Source organism: Nomascus leucogenys, chromosome 22a (genome assembly GCF_006542625.1).
Source record: "Nomascus leucogenys isolate Asia chromosome 22a, Asia_NLE_v1, whole genome shotgun sequence".
In the NCBI taxonomy this organism is placed as follows: domain Eukaryota; kingdom Metazoa; phylum Chordata; class Mammalia; order Primates; family Hylobatidae; genus Nomascus; species Nomascus leucogenys.
In genome coordinates, this window is record NC_044402.1 from 16,140,140 (window position 1) to 16,147,787 (window position 7,648).

Below are 7,648 nucleotides of genomic sequence, written 5' to 3' on the forward strand. Positions count from 1 at the left end.
ATTTAATTTTTTATTTTTGAGATAGTATCGCTCTGTCACCCAGATTGGAGTGCAGTGACGCAATCACAGCTCACTGCAACCTCAAATTCCTGGACTCAAGTGATCCTCCCAACTCAGCCTCCCAAGTAGCTAGGACTACAGGGTACTAGCTGTGGCCACTTTGTTCATGAGTCCACTGGGCAATGACAGAGGTGGCTGGGGAAAGAGGCTGACTGGTATTCACAACATGGGTCCTCTTGGCCGGTCCGAAGATAGTGAGTTATCTCAATGGATTGTGCACCGTCAATTACAGGTAGAACTCCTTGTTCCACTTTTCCCCCCTTCTCACTACTGCATTTGACTACTTTTTTAAAAATTAAAAACAAAACTAAAATGGGTCATCTTACCCACTTGGTTACCTAAGTTCTCTTCTGCTGAGGTCATCCTTTAGTGAGAATTCACACGGGACACAAATATCTTCACATATTTCATCCATTCAGATCTATTTCATATTCACATATTTCATCCATTCAGGTCTATCCACACATTTCTTCCCCAGACTTCCTTGTCATCGATTTTCCAAACATGCTCCTTCCAAGTCCTTGACCGTCCAACCAAACCATTGGCTATAGCTCATGAGTTGGTATATAATTGCATATGTGGCCATTTCTCCTTCTGAGCAAAATGAACAGCCAGGTGCACTGCCCAAAGTTCTGCCCACAGTGGGGGATTTCCCTTCACCACTGTCCTTCAGGGATGCCCCCAAAAGGGGCTTTCGTGCTGAAGCTGTCTACTTTCAGTGGTGCCTGCACATCTCACAGAACAATTATAATCCAGGTTTGAGTTTTCTCTTCCTTGGACTAGTCATAGAGAATGCCACATGGGGCCAAAGGTCAGGCTGGAGAGAGAAGGTTGTGTAGCGGGAATGAGGGCCCAGGAAAGAGTTGCTGCTGCAGTGAGACTCCAAAGGCAGTCTGCTTGCAGAATTCCCTCAAGTCTACTGATTTAAATGTTAATTTTATCTTTAAAAATACTACCTTCACAGAAACATCTAGAATAATTTTTGGCCAAATACCTGGGTACCATGGTCTAGCCAAGTTAATACATAAAATTAACCATTGCAGCGTTGTTTTCTAATAGGAGAAAGCCTGTCCTCCCTCCCTTCCTCTCATTCTTCCTTTTTCTTTCTCTCTTTCTTTTTCTTTCTACAAATATTTCCTGAGAGCCCACTAGATTCCCAATCCTAGAAGCCTACTGATGAAGTTGAGCGGTCTCCTTGGTAACCATCTCTAACCCAGAATGGAATACAAACGGCTTTCTGAAGCAGACTATCTTCTTTAAAGGAATCATATATCCCTTTCCAATTTTAAACCCTAACTTACAAGCACAATTTTATTATCTCTTTTTGAGCAGAAAAATAAGTTTACAAAGAGATTAATGACAGATGCTGCTGTTTAGCTGGTGGGTGCTCTAATTTAGATGGTGCCGATTTAGAACTTGTCATGATGTGCTCAGAGATCGGCTCAGAGATTACTTTTGTATTACAGGGTTTGTCATGGAAATTAATGGTTTAAAAATATTTTGGAGGAAAATATTAAACCTACTTTAGAAAATAAACTGTTTTCAAGATATTTACATGGTTGAATATATAATGAATGACACATGTACGTTACATTTTAAAATAGACTTATTAAAGCAGGTCCAAAGATATCCTATTTGTCAAAACAAACTGGAAAAAATTTAGTTTGAATTCTTATACTTCAGTTAAACTTATTTACTGGGGGACGTGCATTTCCAGAAATGGGACCACTACTCAAACCAGTACTGTAGGAGCCTATTAAAGCCCCGTCCCTGTGGGGTTGTGTGCCCAGCATCCCACATTGCTGTATTACCAATCTTATGTCTATTTCCAAATCCCCAGAAAGGGCAGACACTTCCCACTGTGGTTTCTCCCCATGCCGGGCTGCAGAGGTGCTCATGATGCCCTTCCCAATGTCCAACAATTCCTACCAATCCCAAGCATTTGCTGACTTTCACTCTTGTTTCTCAACTATGTCCATGCTGTCCATGAGGGTGCCTCAAGCGATCATAAAACTTTTTGTTCTTTTATGTATGTGTGTATTTTAACAGAGAGAGGGTCTCACCATGTTGCCCAGGCTACTCTCAAACTCCTGGGCTCGAGTGATCCTCTTGCCTCGGCATCCCAAAGTGCCAGGATTATGGGCTCCAGCCACCACACCTAGCCATTAAAACTTACTTTTAAAATCCCTCATGATACTCTTCCTTTGAAATCACGTCTAGTCTTATCACATGTGTACTTTTGTTAGTCATTAATGGATCAAAACTATTGACCAGAGCACAAGATAAGCGTCTAAAAGAGAGGTCACCACCACAAACTAAACAACATGTTACAAAATCGATTCAAGTAACACAGCAAAGAGCTGATTGGTGGTTGAGAGTGTAAGCCGTATAGTACAGTAATACTCAATGGATAGGAGGCTACAGCATAGTCTGTCATATTCTCTCTCATTGGCTGAGAGCTCATGATCTCCTCAGACCATGGGGAAAACAGACATTAGGATAGATTGCAATGGATTGTGTATGGACATATTTGTTTTTCCTTTAAAATTACAAATATTAAATCATTTTAGAGATAAATAGCTTTATAATGAATTAGTACATGGGGCACTACACTAAATGCAGTATGCATAAACTTTAAAAATTAGTTTGTTTTAAAGCCATCTTTAGTGCAGAGTTTCATGATTTTAGGTTGTTTCCCCCTTATGCCAAATTAGTCCTATAATTGGTAAATATGACAATGTGTGTTTTTGAACAGGATTTGACCACTTGTGTCAAATCCTCTTATCTTTTGGTGTATTTCTGTCATGCTGGTATAATTATTTACTGAGAAATTCCTAGTGACTAATTGCAAGGCTGCCTGATTTTATAAATAAAGTTTGATTGGGACATAGCCACACTCTCAGGTGTTGTCAGTGGCTGCTTTCACACTATCTGAACAGAGTTGAATAGTTGCAACAGAGGCCATTTAATCCTCAAAACCTAAGATACTTACTATCTGTCCCTGTAGAGGAAAAGTTTGTGACCTGCCTGCTATAGGCACTCATGACATTTTTGTCCTTTCAGATAGATAGAGGAATAATTTTCCAGACTCAAAGAATAAATTAACATAAACTGTTTACCTGTCTCTGAATCTTCACAAATAAACCACACCACCATCCATCTTGAAAGTTTTAAGGAAAGAATTGTCTGTAGCAGCACTATTTTATAGAAACATAGAACAAGCCACTTAGGAAATTTTACTTTTTTGTTAAAAAAATCTTGGCCGGGTGCGGTGGCTCACGCTTGTAATCCCAGCACTTTGGGAGGCCGAGGCAGGCGGATCACGAGGTCAGGAGATCGAGACCACGGTGAAACCCCGTCTCTACTAAAAATACAAAAAAATTAGCCGGGCGTGGTGGCGGGCGCCTGTAGTCCCAGCTACTCGGAGAGGCTGAGGCAGGAGAATGGCGTGAACCCGGGAGGCGGAGCTTGCAGTGAGCCGAGATTGCGCCACTGCACTCCAGCCTGGGCGACAGAGCGAGACTCCGTCTCAAAAAAAAAAAAAAAAAAAAAATTTTTTAGAGCCAGGGTCTCACTTTCCTCCAGCTGGTGTGCAGTGGCCTGATCACAGATCACTGTAATCTCGAATTCCTGGGCTCAAGCGATCCTCCTGCCTCAGCCTCCCAAACAGCTGGGACTACAGGTATATGCCACCATCCCCAGCTAATTTTTTTTTTTTTTTTTTTTTTTTTGAGACAGAGTCTCGCTCTTTCACCCAGGCTGGAGTGCAGTGGCGCGATCTCGGCTCACTGCAGGCTCCACCCCCCTGGGTTGATGCCATTCTCCTGTCTCAGCCTCCCACGTAGCTGGGACTACAGGCGCCCACCACCTCGCCCGGCTAATTTTTTGTACTTTTTAGTAGAGACGAGGTTTCACCGTGTTAGCCAGGATGGTCTCGATCTCCTGACCTCATGATCCGCCCGCCTCGGCCTCCCAAAGTGCTGGGATTACAGGCGTGAGCCACCGCGCCCACCCCCCACCTAATTTTTAAATTTTTTTTGGTAGAGGCGAGGTCTAGCTATGTTGCCCAAGCTGGTCTTGAACTCTTGGGCTCAAGCAATCTTTTCACCTCAGCCTCCCACAGTGCTTGGATTACAGGCATGAACCACCACACCTGGCCAAGAAAATTGAGGGCACATGATATTAAATTTTCTAGAAGCCACACTAAATAAGTAAAAAGAAACAGGTGAAATTAATTTTAGTAAGATCTCTTAATACAATGTATCAAAAATATTATCATTTCAACATGGAATCAATAGACAAAATTAGTAATGGTATATTTCACTTTTTTAATGCTAAGTCTTCAAAATCCAGGGTGCATTTTATAGTTGCAGCACACCTTGATTCGGACTAGCCACATTTCAAGCGTTTAATAGACACAAGTAGCTAGTGGCTATTGTACAGTGCAGGCCAAAAGTCAAGGGAAAGGTGATGGTTTTCTACATTCTTTTTAATTTATTTTCATTTCCTCATTCAACTATCATTACACTTTAGTCATTGCATAGGTTGTACAAGGGTAAGTGAGAAAGAGACCCTCTTCTGAAGAAATTAATTTGTTTAAATACTTATACACTTATGTAGTTATTTTGTACTTTTTTTATTTTCAAAAGATGCAAGGTAGTTGATATTAAGAATAGCCTGCTGGCTTCTGGAGGAACTTCTACTTACTAGAGCATAGATGAGATCATGGTATATGCCTGACTTATTTTCTTACCACAAACAGTCAGCATCCACTAGCTGGTAGTTCTCCAAACACATGGCCTAGGTCCATGTATGCACCAACCTAAATTAGACTGCAAGCTCCTTGAGGGCAGGAGCCCTACATTCCTTGAATGACTGGATATCTGAATGTAACATTCCTTCTTCCTTTTATTCCTCTTCTGATTTCTTCTAAAGAGCTGCCCTCCTTCCATTTACTTCTCAGTCAAGAGTATATTCAAGTTTATAGAATTACATAAATAATTTGCTGCTATGACATAAATCATAGCATTTCCTGTTGATCAATGTTGTTAATCTTTTTCATCCTATAATCTGGTTAAAAACTTGCTCTCTTCATTATTATTATTATTAGAGATGGAGTCTCACTCTGTCGCCAGGCTGGAGTGCAGTGGCGCGATCTCAGCTCACTGCAACCTCCAGCTCCCAGGTTCAAGCGATTCTCCTGCCACAGCTGGGATTACAGGTGCATGCCACTATGCCGGGCTAATTTTTGTATTTTTAGTAGAGATGGGACTTCACCACCTTGGCCAGGCTGGTCTCGAACTCCTGACCTCAGGTGATCCACCCACCTCAGCCTCCCAAAGTGCTGGGATTACAGGTGTGAGCCACCGTGCCCAGCCGCTCTCTTTAATTTTTAAAAAATGTTTACACGGAAGGGATTCTGACTCTATCAGGAGCTAGGTTGAGAAATTGAGAAAACCTTTATTGGGACATCATTTTTTGTTCTCTCATAATGTGTGTTTGTGCTGGTCATATTGAAAGCATATGTGTGTTAAATCCTCTTCAACCACTTTAAATTATTTCCATAATATATATAATCTACCCACCACATAGCCAACAAATAAATTCATATATATTTTATACTCTTTCAATGCAGAAACAAAATGCTTGGATATTCCACAAGTAAGAATTGGATAAAAGGAACTGAACCAGTGCCAAAGAAAGAAATTCAACAGGAACCAGGTGTCTCTCAACTCACTGTAGGCAGGATCTAGGACAGGGATGGTAATTTTTGGCATACATATTGTCATCACCTCTATCTTGCCAATGGCAGACATCATCAATCAACCACTACATTTCTTCCTGTTGAGCACAAATGTGAGTTCAGAAACTTTCTCAACATAACACTCTGGAAGGCACAATCAAATGATAGGAACTGGCACACAAGAAAAAGCCAACTTAGAATCTCTGGCACACAAACTAGGGTTAGAGTCCAAGACAGTGGTTAAAATATCAAAGGTGTTTATATTCATCAATAAAATATTCTTTATCCTTCATGGCTGCCTGAAGATAGTCTTAAGAAGCTCTGCGTCGGGTGCGGTGGCTCACGCCTGTAATCCCAGCACTTGAGGAGGCCGAGGCGGGAGGATCACAAGGTCAGGAGATCAAGACCATCCTGGCTAACACGGTGAAACCCGTCTCTACCAAAAATACAAAAAATTAGCCAGACATGGTGGCAGGCACCTGTAGTCCCAGCTACTCAGGAGACTGAGGCAGGAGAATGGCGTGGACCCAGGAGGCGGAGCTTGTAGTGAGCCGAGATCGCACCACTGTACTCCAGCCTGGGCGACAGAGCGAGACTCCGTCTCAAAAAAAAAAAAAAAAAAAAAAAAAAAAAAAAAAAGTCAAGGGTAAAGGAGATGTTATTTGTCATGAGCAGGTGAAGAATGGGCAGTGTTACAACCAGATAAAGGCCATTAAATCTTTATTGAACAATTATCAAGAGTATAAAGATCTGAGGCTTTAAGAGTGTTTTCTTTGTTTTTGTTTTTTGCCATGTTGGTGTTCTAAATATTTTTACCAGCAGTTTCCATTTCAAATTCCTTACTATAATTTAAACTGTTGACCCACTCTGAATAAAGGCACCCCTCCCCTATTCTCTTCATTAATAAGCTATTGATGTCTCATGAATATGTTTTACAAATGTATTTGTACACCAATTTGCTCACCTGCAGATGGGACCCTGGTAGGCATTGTGTTTACCGCTCTTGCTTTATTTTGTTTGGGCGTTGTTTTTAATTACGAAGGGCATCTAAATGAATATCGGCCTGGCTGCTCCAAAGTTCATTTGCTGCTTATTGACTTTTCAGTGTTATAAGCAAAACAACATTTATTTTCCTATCAACTTAGCTATTCATATAATGTGACTCACTTTAGGTCTTGTTTCCTAGAGTATATTGCTCTACCTTTTTTTATTGTTAGTTTTTTGTTACCTTATTTTTAACAGAGAATTCATTCTACAAAGAAAAGAGAATATGGTATTAGCTGCCATTCTTATTCATTTGAAAGGAAACAATGCCTTTTTGCAGTAATAACTCACTTACCCAGAGGTCACTTTTCCAATAATCTCAGCCACAGAGAACACAGTTCAAAGAAAAAGGCCCCTGAGAAGTTAGAATAAATGCCACAGAGCTCATGCACTAAGCTCTTTATTCATGTACTTTATTTCCATCTTCTTACTTTGTCATTCAGCAACCATCTTCTCCCATTTTAGACATGATCCTAATAAATCTGGTTAGCTGGTTTCTTAGCCCACAGATTAGAAACAACTAATTCAAGGGAGATCAAGAACTTTCTAGAAATTGACAAGATGGCTGGCAATGGACAAAGAAAAAGAGCCAGACACAAAGATTCAAAAATTATAGCATCTAGGTGTCATTTTGTGTTTGGTCAACTAGTCCTGCATGCTGTAGTCATCTCCATTACCCTAGAAATCATGTTTCTCATTATGCCTTTGAGTCTTCAAGGTTGTACCATGTTCAGTAATCTCAGGTGGAATCTGAGAAGAGGTGAGGATGTAATTTACTTTAGGGGGCTTCTGAATAATCGA